This window comes from Cydia splendana, chromosome 27 (genome assembly GCF_910591565.1).
Source record: "Cydia splendana chromosome 27, ilCydSple1.2, whole genome shotgun sequence".
NCBI classification, from domain to species: Eukaryota; Metazoa; Arthropoda; class Insecta; order Lepidoptera; family Tortricidae; genus Cydia; species Cydia splendana.
Window position 1 is genome coordinate 5927581 of NC_085986.1, and position 20965 is coordinate 5948545.

At 38.8% G+C, this 20965-nt stretch overlaps 1 long non-coding RNA gene across 1 annotated transcript in view; it reads left to right on the forward strand.

The window, feature by feature from the left end:
* The first annotated feature begins 9160 nt into the window (after nucleotides 1-9160).
* Nucleotides 9161-20965, forward strand: part of LOC134803822 (uncharacterized) — a 117446-nt gene continuing 105641 nt past the window's right edge. The window contains exon 1 of the long non-coding RNA XR_010146020.1: nucleotides 9161-9321. This is a non-coding gene — a long non-coding RNA (uncharacterized LOC134803822). The remainder of the gene's footprint in view (nucleotides 9322-20965) is intronic.

The following is a 20965-nucleotide window of genomic DNA, read 5'->3' on the forward strand; positions in this document are numbered from 1 at the left end:
TCCGTACCCAAAAGGTAAAACGGGACCCTATTACTAAGACTTCGCTGTCCGTCCGTCCGTCCGTCCGTCCGTCTGTCTGTCACCAGGCTGTATCTCACGAACCGTGATAGCTAGACAGTTGAAATTTTCACAGATGATGTATTTCTGTTGCCGCTATAACAACAAATACTAAAAACATAATAAAATAAAGATTTAAATGGGGCTCCCATACAACAAACGTGATTTTTGACCAAAGTTAAGCAACGTCGGGCGTGGTCAGTACTTGGATGGGTGACCGTTTTTTTTTTTTCATTTTCTCCGTTTTTTTTTTTCATTATGGTACGGAACCCTTCGTGTGCGAGTCCGACTCGCACTTGCCCGGTTTTTTTTTTGAGTTTATCGCAAACAAACATACAAACACACAAACAGACGCGGCGGGGGACTTTGTGTTATAAGGTGTAGTGATTTATTTAAATTAGGTACATTAAATGTGACAAATGAAATTTTCCTCGTTTGGAATAATTTCGAAGAACCGGACCGGTCGACCTTGCTTTATATACTTAACAACAGATGGTCAGTATCGGGTGTCGAGACAGAGACTAGTACATGATACAGACTGCTTTTTCCAAGGGTTCCGGACATTAAGTCCGACTCACGCTTGACTGCATATTTCTAATAGGTTTCCCTGTCATCTATAGGTAAAGAACTATTTTGTGTATTTTTTTCAGAATTTATGACCCAGTAGTATCGGAGATAAAGCCCCCCCCTTGTAATTTTTTGGCTATTTTCTTAAATAACTACTAACCTATATATTTTAAATTTATAATAAAAATATATTTGAAATTCTCTAAATGAGCTCTTTCATTTGACACATAACACGATATAGTTTGAAATCCTTTATTTTCAAATTTTCTCATTTACCCCCCAAAATTGGCCCCCATGTTTAAAACTCATTTATTTACGTTACATGTCCGTCTTTGGGTCACTAATTTACATTATGTGTACCAAATTTCAACTTAATTGGTCCAGTAGTTTCCGAGAAAATAGGCTGTGACAGACGGACAGACAGACAGACAGAAGCACGAGTGATCCTATAAGGCAGTGGTTCTTAACCTGGGGGTAATTACCCCCGTGGGGGTAAAACTGGTATTTTACGGGGGTAATAAGTTAACCTAATATAACCATACAACAAACGTACACGTTTTATTTTTTATTACCATTGGGAGGAGGGGTAAAATCAGGTTCCCTAGTTAGTCATAGGGGTGACTGGACTGAAAAGGTTAAGAACCACTGCTATAAGGGTTCCGTTTTTTCCTTTTGAGGAACGGAACCCTATAAAAAAAAGAGAAAAAGGTGGATGGAAAGGTGGTGGTGGTGGTGGTGGAAGGATGGTGGTGGTCCGAGGAAAAGGATGGACTGTGTGAGAGATGATATATGAAACGAACGCAAGTGAATGTTGAAATGACGGGCGACAGAGAGGTATGGAAGAGACAGACATGCTGCGCCGACCCCAAGTGAATGGGACAAGGGCAAGAGAAAGATGATGAGAGACTGTTTTTTATGACTCATCATCTTCCTCGCGTCATCCCATTTTTGCCACGTTTAAGCGACGACGAGCATTGGGTCCGCTAGGCAACTAATCCCGAGAATTGGTCTAGGCAATAATTACGGAAGCGACTGCCATCTGACCTTCCAACCCAGAGGGTAAACTACACCTTATTGGGATTAGTCCGGTTTCCTCACAATGTTTTCCTTTAGCGAAAAGCAACTGGTAAATATCAAATGATATTTCGTACATATGTTCTGAAAAACTCATTGGTACGAGCCGGGGTTTGAACCCGCGACATCCGGATTGAAAGACGCACGCTCTTACGGCTCGGCCACGACATTGAGCGACTTGCGACGGCCGCAGCGATAACCGTAGGTTGGAGCGAGACACAGCGATCGGACCTTTCGTTCCCACCTATGGTTGTCGCTCGCCGCCGTCGCAAGTCGCTCAACGTCGTGGCCGAGCCGTTACCGCTATAGGCCATCAGGCGCTTACTTTGAGACAATGTTGACAAAAATCACTGTTTGGCTAACAGTCGTTATTATTAAAACGTCTCTAATACCGCAAATACTTTTATTATTGATAGACATCTTTATTAATCAGATTATTCTACTATACAGGTATCAATAGTGGTTTTGCTTTAAATAATAGTTTTAAACTTGTTTTCAGAAATATTCTAAGTTCTAACCCCCCAGTTTAATCAGATCAGATCCATAATTAATCGAGATCTAATTCATAGCCTGTTTTTAAATACAGAATAAGCCTGCTATAATATAAGCTCAATAAGGCTTGTGATTACAGCCAGCAGCAGAAGTAGCTACGCGGGCGAGGTGTTCAAAATTACCTTGACACGATCTTATTCTCTTAACAATAAAGTCGCGTCAAGATCGTTTTGAACACCTCGCCCGCGTAGCAACTTCTGGTGCTGACTGTACAATACAAATCCTCATTATTACACAACCTCAAAATAAAACAAGGAAACACACAATACATAAAGACAGAGGTAAACAAAAGGCGGCCTTATCGCTAAAGAGCCATCTCTTCCAGACAGCCTTGCAGACAGGCTTATGATTATGTGGTTACTTAGCCAAATTACTCGCACTATAAATTGATAGATTTTGAAAGCAAATCGATTGTACTTAGTCTGTCGAATAGTAACTTTTATTTTGTATAGTATAGTTATAGACAAAATAATGCAACTTCTGTCAAAGACCTCAATGTATGTTCTATTTTTTTTTATCCATTTATTTACATACAATATACAATAGTGTATATATAATAGTGGTACTACTAAACGAAATTAATAACTAGCTTAAATCTAAAATAGGCCCTTGAGGCATTGTACCAAGGATGCTGGCGGCATTTCCTCGCTGTATCGCAATGCTGATACGTTGTGCGAGGTAGCCCCCAGCTCTTCGGTCACCAGTTACGTCAACCAGACGCTTCGCGATTTCTGCGAACAACTTATGCGCGCTGGGACCCCATGGACCTAGAGTTTCAACTCCAAATGGTACAAAATGGTACTCTTTTGTTCTATATTACGTGAATAGAAGCTTCTATTTGGATATATGCTGGTCCCTAAATCAACCACATAAATTATGTATTTGCAGCTTTGGCGTTAGAGACCGTAGGACCACGGAGTCGCGACACGATTATGGATGGCTTTATCTTTATCCACGTGATAAAATAACTGTCACTTTTTAACACCGTGGGATAGAAAGTGACGGACACCGTTTTATAACGCTGTCACGTAGACAAGAACGACCATCATATCCGTACAGGGCGACTCCTTGAGATGAGAAGAGTAGTGCCTAATAATTACTCCTTGAGATCAAAGAGAATAGATAGTATATAGGGGTCCTGTCATAGTAAATTTTGTAGTCACAGTAAATTTACTGCCATCTATCGACACACGACTAAAACTCAAAATTAAAACGTATAAAACTATCAAAAAAATGTATATATGTATATGGATAAATGATTTTATTATTTTTATATCATTTTGACCCATGTTCATTCACTGATAACCTATGTGTTAAAATTGTTAAATATGAAACGGTTACGTCAACGCCATCTAGGCGGCCGCGAGAATGACTTTTTCTTGATTTCCGAGGCACGTTTTTTCCTTAGACTTTATTTATCTTATACGGAGTTACATATGTCTTTGTTGAGATGAAGAGTGACCCTAGAAGCTGACTCATTCCTATGCCAAAGAATTGTCATCGCCATCCAACTTACATTATGTGAGTTTTATTTAATTTAATAAGTATTAATTTATTTACTTTATTGCAAATTTGAATGTACCTAAATATTTTGTACAATTTAGAAATCTGGCAAAAGGTACCTTATGGCGGCTGGCGCTTACGCTATTATTAACGCCGCTCCAATATTCAGCCAGGGCAATGGTACCTTTTCCCGTGGAATGTCACATATCTTTACTATTTCATATCTAATGAATCTCTAATTCATTTCCTGAATCGCGCCGTTAGACTTTACAGAATCGATGAATTCTGAATACCTAGTACAATATTTATAGAGTTCGTTGGACAATCCATTCACAAAATGCAATAAAAACTTAAGTGCTACCGTCGACGTCCGTAGAAAGTGATTTGAAGACGATTTAGTTTCCAATCTGTTACGCTGATTTGTATTTTATTTTTATATAATACCACAGAATAAATAATAGTACTAGGTACAGAAGATTCACTCTCTAACAAAACGCGTCTGTTACGATCAGGACAGGTATGGCCGCTAGGTGGCGACAGCGCCACGCGCGGCTTATGGCTAGCCACCAAAATTGGTGGGAACGGATGTACTTTTAGCTACCTGTCTGTAGCAAAGCGACGAAATCGCGGAGTGAGCCACGCCTGATAATACTAGCGACCCGCCCCGGGTTCGCACGGGTAAAGGATGACTCACGCTAGACCGCGGGCCGTGCCCGGACCGAGGCATCCGACATGTCATTTTCTACGACGGCTGATCGGTGATCACGTGGTGTTTTCCATAGAAACCGAAGCTCCGGATGCTTTTTTTGATGATTTGAAAGAATTTTGACCCAGTCACTAAATTATCATCTAACACAGATTTCGCCAAAATCATGTCCTTAATGACGAAATAAGATGTTTATCAATTTTATTATCAATTACTCAACTCAAGATCGCCATTCTGAAATTGTCTTCTTAAATTCTTAAGGTCACTTGCACCATTCCACTAACCCAGGGTTAACCGGTTAAACCTGGAGTTACCATGGTTACCAGTACAATTTGACACTGGGTTAACGTTTTAACCGCTTAACCCCGGGTTAGTGAGTTGGTGCAAGTGGCCCTTAATGTATGGAAATATTATGAAAAGTATGTTCATGGAGCGTAATTAATTATGCTTATGTATAAAATTACATAATAAGCTATTGTACACTTATGTTTATTTAATAAATATAATTTACCTATGCTAAAGAATTAGACAAAAGTTTGATAATTTTACATACCTACGTATTATTCTGGTGTTAGTTTATTTATTTTTAGATTGCGATACAGCGAGGAAATGCCGCCAGCATCCTTGGTACAATGCTTCAAGGGCCTATTTTAGATTTAACCTAGTTATTCATTTCGTTTAGTAGTACCACTGTATATGTATATCTTGTATGTAAATAAAATAAATAAAAATAGACTTACGTTTAAAGTTAGATAGTCTAGTTATTTATACATATAATATTTACATTTTATATATTAACCTACTTAATAGTAGGTAATATAATATTATAACACATTGAGTGCCGGAAACCCGCTCGGGTTCTCTGTTCGTAGTCGCTTTCGTCTACAAAGCGGGAAAACGCTGGGATCGGCTACGAAAACGTTGGCACTGAATGTGATAAGGTTCAACTACGTAACTTAAAAACTGAGTGCAGCCGAATATAGAATTAGACCGAGGCAAGTCTGCAACGATTTTGATAGCATACGCAGTGCAAGTGTTATTTATACGTCATAATTTCATAGAAGTTTGACGCTTGCACTGCGTGTACAGTCAACGGTAAAAATATGGGTATACAAATCATTTCAAAAATATGTCCCATAACTCTTATGTCAGTGAATTAAGAACTATGGGACATATTTTTGAGTAAGTTGTCTACACCCATATTTTTACCGTCGACTGTACTATCCAAATCGTTGCAGAGAGCGATTTTTAGGGTTCCGTACCCAAAGGGTAAAATGGGACCCTATTACTAAGACTTCGCTGTCCGTCCGTCCGTCCGTCCGTCTGTCACCAGGCTGTATCTCACGAACCGTGATAGCTAGACAGTTGAAATTTTCACAGATGATGTATTTCTGTTGCCGCTATAACAACAAATACTAAAAACAGAATAAAATAAAGATTTAAATGGGGCTCCCATACAACAAACGTGATTTTTGACCAAAGTTAAGCAACGTCGGGAGTGGTCAGTATTTGGATGGGTGACCGTTTTTTTTTTGCTTTTTTTTTGTTTTTTTTTTTGCATTATGGTACGGAACCCTTCGTGCGCGAGTCCGACTCGCACTTGCCCGGTTTTTGAATTTCTATCGCTCGATTTCGTCACTCGAAAATCGGTGGAAAACGGCTAAATGCTAATTTTTGAAATACGAGCGATAGAAATTGTGAATCGAGTGGTATTGACCACTCGTTTTCAATTCTATTAGTAGAATTTAAATGCCTAAAAGTAGGTGGAGATATTATTGGAAGAAATATACGATATCGGGCGGTCGAAATTCAAAAATCGGCCCCCAGACTTGTCTCGGTCTGACTCTACTCGACCAGTCAAGTGAAACTGTCACTAACGCCCTACACACGCGGTGTCAACATAACAATGACCGAATGAATGAATCAATGACCGGTTGAATGAACGGTCACGCCTCGTTCACATGCGGGTCACCGAGGCCACCCAAAAAACTGTTGGTGATCTATTGGTGTAAGTATTACGTGATATTACGAGCTTGACTAAAACAGATTAATTATTTAGCGCCACTTGCACCATCCCATTAAACTCATTAAAGGATGACTCACGTTAGACCGGGCCGGGGCCGGTCCAAGGCATCCGGCGCTTCGTTTTCTATGGAAATCACCATGTATCACCGATCAGCTGTCATAGAAAATGACATGTCGGATACCTCGGTCCAGGCACGGCCCGGTCTAGCGTGAGTCATCCTTAAACCGGGGTTAACCGGTTAAACCGTATAAACATAACATAACACAATACCTTCAACATCAAGGTTCAATACAAACAATTTTTAATTAGATAATTTCACATTACGATTGAAGCGATATTACCAACCCATTTTGAAAAGACGTATGTCACGGCTTATATCGTATTAAGATACGACCTTTTTACAAATAGAAGTGTTTTCCGCTATGGTTTACAGTGAAACTAGGGCGGATGACTCAATCACTTAGCTGTATGGGGCCTTAATCATTAGGGTTCCGTGAAAATGGTTCATGTGAACTGTAAAACATGAAAATAAGGTCGGCAAGTCTTGGCTATAGGGGGTATTACTGCAATGTTTTGCCGCCAGAGTTCAGCACTAGCTCCTCTAGTAAACCATAGAGTAACTTATACATACTGTACCTTAAACTGTTTTTTGACAAGTTTTCACAAACAATAAAATATGACATTAATGCATCAAGGCGGTTTGTTAACCAGGGCCTACCGGAAAACGAGAAAATCGACATTTATTTATCTGCCTCTTTATCGCTCGAATATGCAAGTGTGATAGAGAGGTTAGATAACGAAATTTCGATTTTCTTGTTTCGCGGTAGACCCCCAGATTGTGACGGATAGTAGTAGTGGCGCCCCCTACGCACAGCTTCGCGATTCCCTATAGATTAAAGTGCAACATAAAATAGTAGATTAAATAAACGGAACAAAAAAAAAACATACTAAATTGTTGCCTTGTTTAAGCATTTTACGTCAAAAGTGTGACAGTTACGTAGGAAGTGGCGCCCTCAATATTTTTCTACAATTTTTTGTCAGACTGGTACTGCACACTACTTAGGGCATACTGAAAATTCCTGGACTGCCACTTAGAAAAAATAAGTCATCTCATATATCACAATCCGGAAATAATCAGTATGGCCCACGTATTATGTTTTTAAACGCTGGTTTCAATTAAAATGTATAAGTAGTAGTAGTGAAAAGTTTGCTCTCCATAGTCTCCATATTAATGAATAAAAAAAATAAAAATAAATTAGGACGCCCCGGCCCGGACACGGCCCGGTCTAGCGTGAGTCATCCTTAAGGGGTTGTGCACAAATCACGCGAGGTCTTTTCGGCTACTTTTTGACCCCCCCTCCCCCTTGGTGATATTTGGTGAGGTTTTTGGATACCCCTTTCCCCCCACACAACCTCACGTGTATTCTTTTGAAATTTTTTCATGCGACCTAATTTTAAGATAAATAGTAGTGTATATAGAAAATCTTGTTTATTTTTCTATTTTCGTTAAATAGACTCGCTATTTTGAAGTGCAGAGTGAAGATTTATGTTTATCGAAACCGAGAAAAAGTTTCTACTCATGTGATAGGTTTTTTTTTTCTTAGTATCGTTCACTGTAGAAAAATACACGTGAGGTTTCCTTATACCCCCCTCCCCAACGTGATCTATCGTGATTTTTTCGTGATCCCCCTCCCCCTATCGAACCTCGCGTGATTTGTGCACATAAGTTCTCCCCAGTCGCAACGCAATTTTAGTCGATTTTGCAAAGGCAACGTTTAAATCAGTTTAGTTTTCACTAATCATGGGACTTAAAATTACAGCAGATGTGCTGTCGGGTTGTTTCCAGAATTGTGAAATTTTCACATGGAATTCTTTTGGATTTTTTTTAATTTAAAAAAATCCGTAACGGGACTACGGTACAGGGAGAGAGATGATGCTGCCATCTATATAAGTATACAGTACGTAAATTAACGATAAACATTTACTCAAGGCCGTTAATGAATGGGTCACACTGAGCCACTTTAACAATGGCACCAACCCCTAAAGGGGCCCACTGATTAACAGTCCGCCGGACGGTATCGGCCTATCAGTTAGAACGAAGAAGAAAATTTTGACAGTTCCGAACAACTGACAGGCCGATACCGTCCGGCGGACTGTTAACCAGTGGGCCCCTTTAACCGCGAAAAAAATTGACTCCTCCATAGAAAACCAGCAAAATGTATGAAACAACCAAATTTTTTTTCGCGATTTCGTGTTCGGTGCCATAGTAAAAATTGCCTACCTAAACCTACACATTAACGGGTTTGATTAAATGTTTTTCGTTAGTTTACATACTGTTTATACAACACAAATCAAAATATCCCTACATATTCTTTGACAGAACAGAACCCTCTCAAACTACACACAGATCACTCTAAATCCTTCATAGTTCCACAAACCGCCATGTCCTTGGTTTATTTCACGCTTTTTTGTAATAATAGCTACGTTTGCTACGCTACATGATTTTCTAGCAAATAGCAAGGCAATGCATTGTCAGATACAGATCTGATAGATATAAAGATATAAAGGCAAACATAATGGTCCCGGGTTCGAATCCTGGTAAGGGCATTTATTTGTGTGATGACACAGATATTTGTTCCAGAGTCATGGTTATTTTCTATGTATTTAAGTATTTTTTGACGACCGGTCTGGCCTAGTGGGTAGGGACCCTGCCTGCGAAGCCGATGGTCCTGGGTTCGAATCCCAGTAAGGGCATTTATTTGTGTGATGAACACTAATATTTGTTCCTGAGTCATGGGTATTTTCTATGTATATACGTATGTATTTATCTATATAAGTATGTATATCGTCGCCTAGCACCCATAGTACAAGCTTTGCTTAGTTTGGGGCTAGGTTGATCTGTGTAAGATGTCCCCAATATTTATTTATTTATTATTATTTATTTATATATTATATATAAGTATCGTTGTCTGAGTACCCACAACACAAGCTTTCTTGAGCTTACCGTGGGGCTTAGTCAATTTGTGTAAAAATGTCCTATAATATTTATTTATTTAATGTACAGATAAAGATTATTTTTCAAGTACGCATATTACAATAAAACAACCCTACAACCGCTCTAAAAGATTTAAATATCTCCTAAATTGGAGGAGAGTATCCCAATATGGGACCGGTAAGAAACTCGGCGGGGCACATATTTTCAAAACATTACCTCTATATAATTAACATGCATAAAATAAAACAATACATACAAATTTTCAATTTTATCGGAAACCGGGAAGTGGGTCAAATTTGAATTAAAAGATTTGATTACAGACAGACAGACAACGGGACAGGTGACACTAAATAAAAGCTTGTAAAAAAAAAGTCGCCACTCTAGAACCTTTTTACCCCAGCATCAAATGTTACCTAGGGTGACTGCTATTGGCCACTGCATAGTAATTGTCCACTCTAACAAATCAGAAAGAAACAAGCCAATAGAAGTCTTATTGTTGTGTAAGAATGTCCCTATAATATTTATTTATTTATTGTTAATGGCTCCTCTACACGATGGCCCAACTCTGGACCAGCTAGATGGCCATGCGATGGTTGAGAGCACGCACTATGGAATGGGCCACGTGTAGATGCGTACGCGCCATCGCTGGCACTACCTTTGATGTGCGCATGAAAAACCGGCACCGCGGCCATACTATTGCCATCCTGCCGCGCCATAAGCTATCCGACACCACTACCCTCTCTACACGCTGGCCCAGCTTAGTGCGCCAATATGATGGCCCATCGTGTAGAGGAGCCATTAGGAGTGGCCAATTTGTAGTGGCCAATATAGCAGTCATTCTACAAAGAGTGCAACATCCTACAACACAAATACGTATTTTATATTTAAATAAGTATTCATCTGATCGGATAATCCGTTGACCTCACGTATGAATCATTCGTAAAGGTGAACGAAACGCTGGACAAAGGTTTAGGGTTCAATGCTGGGACGAGCCGCGTTTCCTGGACTGTTTCCATTGTACATATAGAACCCGAAGTGTAATATTTTTTTTAGCCTCTAGGAGTGTCCCACTGCTGGCCAATGGCCTCCCTTTTTTCCTCGCCATTTGGTCCTATCCGATGCACGCTCCCGCCACTCTTTACAAAATGTGTCAAGGTCGTCCCGCCATCTCCGTTTTGGTCTTCCTCTGCCCCGAGATCCGTCCTGTGGGACCCAGTCTGTAGCTTGTTTGGTCCAGCGCTCCGGGTGCATTCGGACCTGCCCTGCCCAGTCCCAAAGTGTAATATAATAATTGGTATAATATATCAGAACCACTAGTGGTTTGAACTGTTTCCATTGTATATAGGGACCGTGTGCGTTGGAGGGCCTTGTGGTCTGAATCGGAAACATATGTGCACATGTACATTGCCAAAACAAGTGCAACCATCTACCGTTCTCGTCGGTACGTTTCCTTGTGCATAGTAGGTTCTGCCATCGTGTGGGCTACATCGGAAGCATAAACGACACATTTACGCCTCGTGCCAAAAATCTGACGACTCCTATGCTGCCCCCTATAGTTCATGCACGGGGCCTATCGCACTAATATGGAAGAGTGGAAGAGAGACATTAGCGTTTCGTTTCGTTTTCTGCAAACGATATTGACATCTCGGCTACCCAAGGTTTCATTACTGCAGAAATCGTCAAATTTAAGACTAGTGGCTCTGTGAGCTGTAGACCTCGCGAGCAGAGCTTGAAATAACATGGTGCTAAGAGCTTTAAATACACCGTGTTTTTTTTGATTTCCGTTAATTTCAAGGGTGCATTCCTGAGCTTAAATCAAGTAACTTTCTCAAAGACACCGATGTTCTAATTAAGTCCATTTCGGAGATAATCCATAATTAATTTTTTTACTATAAGGCCTCTACAAGCGTGTACACTTGCCTTAGGGCCGGCTTACATATTGATTAGTGTTTAGAATGAGTTCATACATTTGCTACTAAACTTAAGTACAATCTCGGTCGATTGATGTACGAAATGACATTGATATGTCACAGATTTCAATTGTTTGGTTGAGTTAAATGTAATGCCCGTGTTACAACAACGCTATATGCTACATTTAATTACTTTTTAAACAAAAAACAAAAAAGAAAAAGAAAACAAAAAAAAATTTTTTTTTTGAAAATTAACTATGCCATTTAGTTCTTATAAACGTACTTAACTATACCCCGAAGTTAACGGAATTCAATAAAAACACGGTGTATAGTAAATTAAAGAAAAACAATACGAAATTTATGTGTAAAAAAATACAAAAAGTTATAATATCCCAGCATACAATTACTGGGGATCGAACCCAGACCCTCTGTGCAAACAGAAAAAGCGAACGTTTACAAACTGAGCCAAATAGTTCTTAGATGGGTTGACGAAATTTAGCTACTCCTTCTCAAATTAAAATTAGTTAAAATTAAATATCTAAATACCGCCTAAACCAGCGATAATTTTTTTCTGCATTTTTTGCTATTGACTCTGTAAACATGTCTCAAAAAGAAAAAAGTCTTATGATATCGATACGACTATTTGTTTAGGCGCCAGGTATCACGACTCCGCCATTTTTAAAAATTTCCAAAAACCGGATTGACAAAAAAATTTTATTTAGTCATAAAATTCGGTCACAAAATTTCACGAGAATCGGTTAAGAATTGCGACCTGTAGAGGAGAACATCCGGACATACGAAAGCAAAATGCCCGAGTCAAAACGTAGACCTTCGCTTCGCTTCGGTCAATAAATGTTTCACTAAAATGACCATTTTGATGACGCAAATGTCAACATCGATATTACTGCCTGGATTACATTTGTGGCAGTACTGTCGGGCTGCAATACGCAGCAGTAATTTTAAAGCCTGAATCCGAACGATGCCTACACTCGAAAAATTCTATTCACCTATAAACAGAATTCATTTTACTATAAGGTTTCAATAACTGGCCACCCTTCAATAACTAGCCACCTTATACAAATGAATTCTGTTTATATGTGAATACAATCCATTTTTAGGGTTCCGTACCCAAAGGGTAAAAACGGGACCATTACTAAGACTCCGGTGTCCGTCCGTCTGTCTGTCACCAGGCTGTATCTCATGAACCATTATAGTTAGACATTTGAAATTTTCACACATGATGTATTTCTGTTGCCGCTATAACAACGAATACTAAAAAGTACGGAACCCTCGTCGGGCGAGTCCAACTCGCACTTGTCCGGTTTTTTAGTATAAGGTGACCAGTTACTAAACAGTGGCCAGTAATTCGAATCGATATTAAGGAAACATGCACAATTTTAAAGCATAATTAAACAATATGACACAGTGCGTAAACACAATGAAACATAATGGCGACCTTAGACGTAGGGTTAGCAATATTCACAAGCATTGACCGGTATTCAGTGTCAGACCAGCGATAAAGCGAATTAAGGGTGACTCACGCTAGACCGGGCCGTGTCCGGGCCGAGGCGTTCGTCACATCATTTTTTATGACGGCTGATCGGTGATCACGTGGTGCTTTGATGCTTTCCATAGAAAACGAAGCGCCGGAAACTATGGCCACGCCCCGGCCCGGTCTAGCGTGATTCATCCTTTAAACTAACATTTTATTACTGTGATCTTCTATTTATTATGGGTAATTAAATATACTGTTACTGTCTGACCTTCGGGCCCCCTGAGGATGGGGACCCTGGGCACGGGCCCCGTGTGCCCTTATGGTAAAGACGGTATAAGTATGTTCGCAATGCCAGCAAGTACTTTGAAAAGAAAACTTAATTATAAAATACTAACGACCCGCCCCGGCTTCGCATGGGTTAACAAATTATACACCTAAACCTAAACCTTCCTCAAGAATCATTCTATTGATAGGTAAAAACCGCATGAGAATCCGTTGAGTAGTTTTTGATTTTATCGCGACAAACATAATTAAATATTAAATTAAATATTATGGGTCATTTTTACACAAATTGACTAAGCCCCACAGTAAGCTCAAGAAGGCTTGTGTTGTGGGTACTCAGACAACGATATATATAATATATAAATACTTAAATACATAGAAAACAACCATGACTCAGGATCATCATACAAATAAATGCCCTTACCAGGATTCGAACCCGGACCATCGGCTTCATAGGCAGGGTCACTATCCACTAGGCCAGACCGGTCGTCATAATTACAAACACACAAACAGACAGACGCGGCGGGGGACTTTGTTATATAAGGTGTAGTGATGTCGGAGAAGTTATGTATGTATCTATCTCATGAAAACTTCATTTATTTACATACAATATATATACAGTGGTACTACTAAACGAAATTAATAACTAGCTTAAATCTAAAATAGGCCCTTGAGGCATTGTACCAAGGATGCTGGCGGCATTTCCTCGCTGTATCGCAATGCTGATACGTTGTGCGAGGTAGCCGCCAGCTCTTCGGTCACCAGTTACGTCAACCAGACGCTTCGCGATTTCTGCGAACAACTTATGCGCGCTGGGACCCCATGGACCTAGAGTTTCAACACCAAATGGTACAAAATGGTACTCTCTACCGAGGCTCTTATATTTGTTACGTTTTAGAATTTCGGCGCTTTCCGCCGCTCCGCCCGCTTTTACAGTAGTCCGTTGGAGGTGGGACGGTGCCAGTGTGTCTACGCAGGTAGCATCCCACACCAACATCCGTTCCAAGCTCCAAGGAACTAAGGACACTCCATCGGGCCTCTTGCCATCATCTCTGATAATGCCAGTCGGCTCAAGAAGAGCAGGCACATTGATGGTGGCAAGAGACCGACGGACTATGTCATTAAGCGACGCATGTCTCGAAAAACGGCCTGCACTTTTTTGACAAGATAATCCGTGGTGTCCCAGTCGGTATGTATGTATGTGCATTTCGATTCCATTTAGGCTGACTGTCTACACTGAGAGAAAAGTATAACAAAAACACACTTAGAATTACAAAAAAACTTAATCCCCGGACAAGGAGAGTCAACTAATTGACTTTTGCAATTTCTATTAGTTCTTTCAATTTCTATTATCTGTTTGTTGAAATTAGATTTAGGATTACTGAGCTGTTTGTAGAAATAAATAAACTTTACAGAAATAGTGAAACTTCCATAATTATTACTAAACTTCTTTTTTTCCCCCAGTACAGAACTGTTTTTTAATTCCTCGTGATGATTTTTCTCTCAGTGTACTGGAGCAAAGCGGTGAGCGAGATTCATATCCACCAATAGAATTGCATATAATCTCCGCTTCTCTTTGCGCTGTTGGTGGATTTTTACCTCGCTTACTGCTCTGCTGTCTGACTCAGCTCGACTTGACTAGTAGCCTTACTCATCACCATCATCATATCAGCCAGAGGACGTCCACTGCTGGACATAGGCCTCCCCCAAAGAGTGCCACAATGACCGGTCTTGCGCCACCCGCATCCAGCGGTCTCCCGCGACCTTTACCAGGTCGGGGGGGGTCTACCCACGCTGCGCCTTTCGGTTACGTGGTCGCCACTCGAGAACCTTTCCGCCCCATCGGCCATCGGTTCTACGGGTAGTGAGCGAGTAGCCTTACTAGCCTTAGAATAACTTACAAAATGGTAGTTTTAAATACATAGCAAGTCACCTAACTAAAAATTTGTCAAAACTATGGGTCAGGTTATACAAGACACCACTTCACAAAGAACAAAATCGTTTTACTAATAGCCAGTAATGGACCACTGGGCGGCAGTAAAAGACCTTATTTCAATACGATATATACGGTACTTAAGACCCTCTGTAAAGATTGTCGTGGCTTTGTTGTGATACACACGGAGATGTATTTTGGGCGGTAACGAAGCGTTTTAGTCATTATGTGTTCCAAAGATAAATATCTGGGAGACTGATGAGACTTGGTCGGAAAACATAAAAACTCAAAAATGCGCGTTTTTCCAGAGCTAAGACCTGGCCAGATCGATTTTTCGCCCCCAAAAACCCCCATATACCAAATTTCATCGAAATCGTTAGAGCAGTTTCCGAGATCCCCGAAATATAAGTATATATACTTACAAGAATTTCTCGTTTAAAGGTAAGTATAAGATAAGCATCTCACTCGTACTGACATATTCGTTTTTGGTCGAAGAAATGTCACTTTTGACACTGACAGATCCGATCCATATCTAATCCGGATCCAATACATAACCTGTTATTCAAATCACTACACCTTATAAAAGTTATAAAACAAAGTCACCCGCCGCGTCTGTCTGTTTGTAATTGTATGTACCTATGTATGTTCGCGATAAACTCAAAAACTACTGAACTGATTTTCTTGCGGTTTCCATCTATCAAGTGATTCTTGAGGAAGGTTTATGTGTATAATTTGTTAAGGTTTTGTTTAACTCGTGCGAAGCCGGGGCGAGTCGCTAGTACCAAAGAGAATTTTAAATAGAGGCGGATTGTTAAAGTAAATTATGTAGCTAACAGTAGATTTACTGCCATGTTTCGACAGAAGATTAAAACTGTTAGAACGCCATTTAACTTTGATCCTCATTCCTTTACTGATATGTGTTAATTAAGTTAATTTGTCAACTATTTATATTAACGGCATCTACTCGACAGTAGGCCAAAGGTTATAGCGCCATCGCTCAGTACCATGACAGTAACTCTCTATACACTCTATTCTCTTTGCTAGTACCTATTCTATAAATTATGTCTATATAAGAACTGCATGAAATTTACACACGTATGTTTCCATAACTCCCATCTCATTTATGTGAACAAAAAATACAATAAGCGCCATTACAATACACGCTTCCTTAAATAAGCAGTTAATAAGCAAAATAATACATAAATGTACATTGTTTCCGTCGCTTTAAAGTGATCTTGAAGTTAATGTGAATTTTCTGCACTGACAGAGATCAACAAATAATAAGGACATCCAATTACCGTACATGTTTATTATTAACAAAGAGAATTTGAAATAGAGAGTTACTGTCATGGTAAATTATGTAGCTACAGTACATTTTCTGCCATCTATCGACAGACGATTAAACCTGTTAGAACGCCATTTGACTTTGATCATCATTCTCTCACTGATAGATAGAGACGGATTGTCAAGGTAAATTATGTATCCACTGTAAATTTACTGCCATCTTTCGACAGAACATAAAACTGTTAGAACGCCATTTGACTTTGATCCTTATTCTTTCACTAATATGTGTTAACTTGTTAAATATTAATTTTAACGCCATCTACTCGAGAGTAGGCTAAAGGTTATGGCGCCATCGCTCGAAACGATTGCACCATACCTTTGGCCTATAGTCGAGTAGATGGCGTTAATATTTAATAATCTATACTCTATAGAAGATCTATGCACTCTATTCTTTTTGTTATTAATTAATAAACATCAAATGCGATCTCGTCAAATAGAGTCTCGTCTTCAATAGTGGGGAGGATTGGGATTGGGACGGATATTGACAGTCTATATTATTTAGGTATCTTTCATTAGGTTACAAAATCTTTGCGGATGTGAGATGAGATTAAAATTAAACATTAACGTACTTAACAGTGCAATGGGTACCTACTTAATAAACGAAAATCTTTCAACTGCAACTTTTGTTAGTTTTTGTATAGATTTTTTTACCTTGTAACTACATAGAAATAAAAGTTTTTGCTTGATAAATATATTTTACATACTTAAGTATTATTTAAATTATTTTATACTGCTTGAAACCAAAGAGAATTGAGTGTCTAGAGGCTTATTGTCATAGTAAATTTTGTAGTCACATTAAATTTACTGCCATCTTTCGACACAGGATTAAAACTTTAGAACGCCATACGACTGTGATCCTTGTTCTTTTACTGATATGTGTGTTAAAGTAGTTAAATATCAAATGGTGTCGCACTCTACACGAGTAGGCCAAGGTATGGCGCCATTTTTTTATTTTGGAGGCACTTTTTTTCTTAGTCTTTATTTATTTTATACCGGGTGTGGCCTGTAATATGAGCAAAAAATTTAACTGTAGGCTGTACTCCTCATACTGACCAACATTTGTTCACGGACGTTTAAAAATAACTTATGGTTTGGTTTTTAATACACTTTATTAAAGTTTATTCTAAGACGCAATGTATTACGAATTTTGTTATGTTTAAGGCGTGACAAGCAACGCCAATCACAATGATATGGCGTGGCGACGGCGTCCATTGAAGATAGGTAATATTTATTTTGTATGAAAAATAGGGTGTCTAAATACTTCATAATTTTTAAAAGTTGTTGAACAAAAGTCACCGTTTGAGGAGTACAATCTATGTTTTAATTATTTGCTCGTGTTACAGGCCACACCCGGTATACTTCATAGATCTTTGTTGAAACTAACCACCCTTTGACTACCCAAGACGGTCACATAGCACGCTGTTTAATATTAACCTTCATGAATTCAAGAAAAGTTTAGTACCTATGGCGCGTTATACATATAATAGCCGTGGCATTCATAGGGTTAAAACTGTTTTACCTTGACTTGACACGCGCAAGCGCATAGTAGATACCAATGACAAAAAACTATTAGATCTCGTAAATTTCCGTATCTAGAAGGCCTATTCGATGTTAAAAATCGCGACTTGGTTTGATATGGATTCGACAATAGTAGCCGTACCACGAGTTGACACTTGACGTTTACGTTAGCGACCGCGTAAACTCTATCGCAGTCCATTTCGCTCGCACTGATGGAGGGAATGCGATCGTAAATGTCAAATGACAACTCGGGGTAGGTACGAGTGGTACGACTACCAATGTCGAATGTGTCGAATCCATATCAAACAGGTCTGAGCGTATTTCACTGCTATATCAAATCAAGTTGTAATTTTTAAAGGCCGAATAGGCCTCTATAATGTCACAGATATTGCACCTTGGACGGACAATGTTAAATATTAAAGCTTTTTTGTTGTAGATTTCATTTTAATATATTTTTTTATGATTTTAGACTTCCGCATCGTAGGACTTATGAATCTTATGATCTAGAATATTTTTATGATATAGGACTTATAGGTAGGATTCCATACAAGTGGTAGTCTTACCCCGGTGATAGTCTTATCCCGGTGATAGTCTTACCCCGGTGATAATCTTACCCCACCTTACCTTATGTATGCAAATTTTCAGCTGCATCCGAAACTGAGAAGTAGGTCAAATATAATTTTGAAAGATTTTTTGAGACTTTTGGAAGGTTTGATTACAAACCTACACACAGACAATGGGACAGGTAAAAGTAAAACTAAATAGGTAAAAAACCGGACAAGTGCGAGTCGGACTCGCCCCTCGAGGATTCCGTTCTTTTTAGTATTTGTTGTTATAGCGGCAACAGAAATACATCATCTGTGAAAATTTCAACTGTCTAGCTATCACGGTTCATGAGATACCCTGTCGACAGACAGACAGACGGACAGTGGAGTCTTAGTAATAGAGTCCCGTTTTTACCCTTTGGGTACGGAACCCTAAAAAGCTTCTAAAATGAAACAATTTTTGCATCACCACTTGCAAAAGGGTACAAAAGTCCGTGTTACCTAATTTTAAACACAATCAGCTTGTTGAAGTAACACACAGTGTGTTAAATTAACAATACACAGAGAATACTTAATATGCCTATATTGAATCTCACGTTTTTACATTATTCACTGAATTGTCTGACTTTTTCACCGAATCAAACAATACCGGCATTAAAACAAAGGGTATGCTAATTTCGAAATAATTTACTACTAGCTGTTGACCACGACTTCGTTCACGTGGATTTATTTTCCGATACACACTTTCAACCCCCTGTTAACTCTATTAGGGGATGAGTTCCCCGATAAACCCTTCAACCCCTTTTTAACCCTATTAGGGGATGAAATCCCCGATAAACCCTTCAACCCCTTTTCAACCCTAATATTAGGGGATGAATTCCCCGATAAGCCCTTCAACCACTTTTTAACCCTATTAGGGAATGAATTCCCCGATAAACCCTTCAACCCCTTTTTAACCCTATTAGGGTATGAATTTTCAAAAGCACTGAATTTCTTACATTCTAATATTTTGTCTTCCTACGAATTTCAAGTGCCTTAAATCGTTCCCGGTACAAGGCCTGATCCGAACTTTAAGATGCGTCAAATATTTGCTAAAGATACGATATGGATGGATTGTTCTTCAAACGTAAACGTCACTTTTGAAACTGACATATCCGATCCATGTCCGTATATTTAGCAAATTTTTGACGTACCTATCTTAAAGTTTCAATCAGGCCGACAAACTTAGGGGAAGAATTTTTAAATAGCTACAATTACTTTTCTTGTGTAGTAATATTATCTATCTACGAAGTTTCAAGTCAGTCACAATAAAATTAGTTCCCGATACAAACATTCAAATTCAACCCCTTTTTCACCACCTTAGGGGATGAATTTTCAAAAACGCTGAAATTACTTTTGTTGTTTTGTTTTGTTGTTTGTTTATGACAGTTTGAATTAGCTTCCAAATCACGAACTTATCGATGTACCTACACCTACTTACCTACTTTCAAAAAAAAGTATAACTTGCCTATTTACTAATAAAATTGCCATTTTTATATCTGTTGAAATGTCGAGTCGTAATATGATCATTAAATGAAACACGAATCAAATTATTTCATGATGACTAATTTTATAAGATAGCGATTATGAATATTCATAGAAAATGCTGTAATATTATGGCTATGCATATGATTAGAATCAGTATGTAAGAGCTACTAGAATCTTCTATGAAGGCTTATTAAGTAAGTATGGAAAGTACACAGATAAAATAGATTAGTAACCTACATAGCTATCAACGTAATTAACAATTAATTACCGAAAACCACTCACCTCAAGTACTTTAAGACTACTTAGCACATAATATACGATCGAAGTTACCACTCATAAGCGCGCGTACAAATTTACTACCAATTCGCTTTACGTCACAGGCACAATTACTAGTTCTGTCGACAATAGTAGTTTGTTTTACAAGGGATCAAAATGATATATTTCTGTCAAGGGCGTACATTGAATCCTGAGCGTAATGAGGGATTCAAGTGTTAACGCCCAAGACGAAATAATTTTGATACCGTGTGACACATACAGCTTTTCACATCAACTATGAGGAAAAAAAAATCTTAGTGTTGACACTACAGTGCTGCCACTTTTTAATTTCTACTCTTTTTGAGGTTGTACATATGATGCGATGTTCATAGTTAATTAAATTAATATTTTATACTGGCAATGAAATGTTGTTGAACAGAAAAGTGCCACTTTGATCCCTCCTAGCAGGGAAGAAAAATCCATTTTCTGATTAGGTGATGTGAAAAAATAATTTCGTACTTTATTTTTTAATGCTTACTTTGTTTAATATTCTTTGTGATTGTATAAAATTATTTTACCTATCCTCGCTCACCAAAAGAATCATTGGCACTTATACTCTGTATCTTTAGGTATTTAAATCACAGTAAACAAAATCTACTCTCAAATGGCTTCTTAA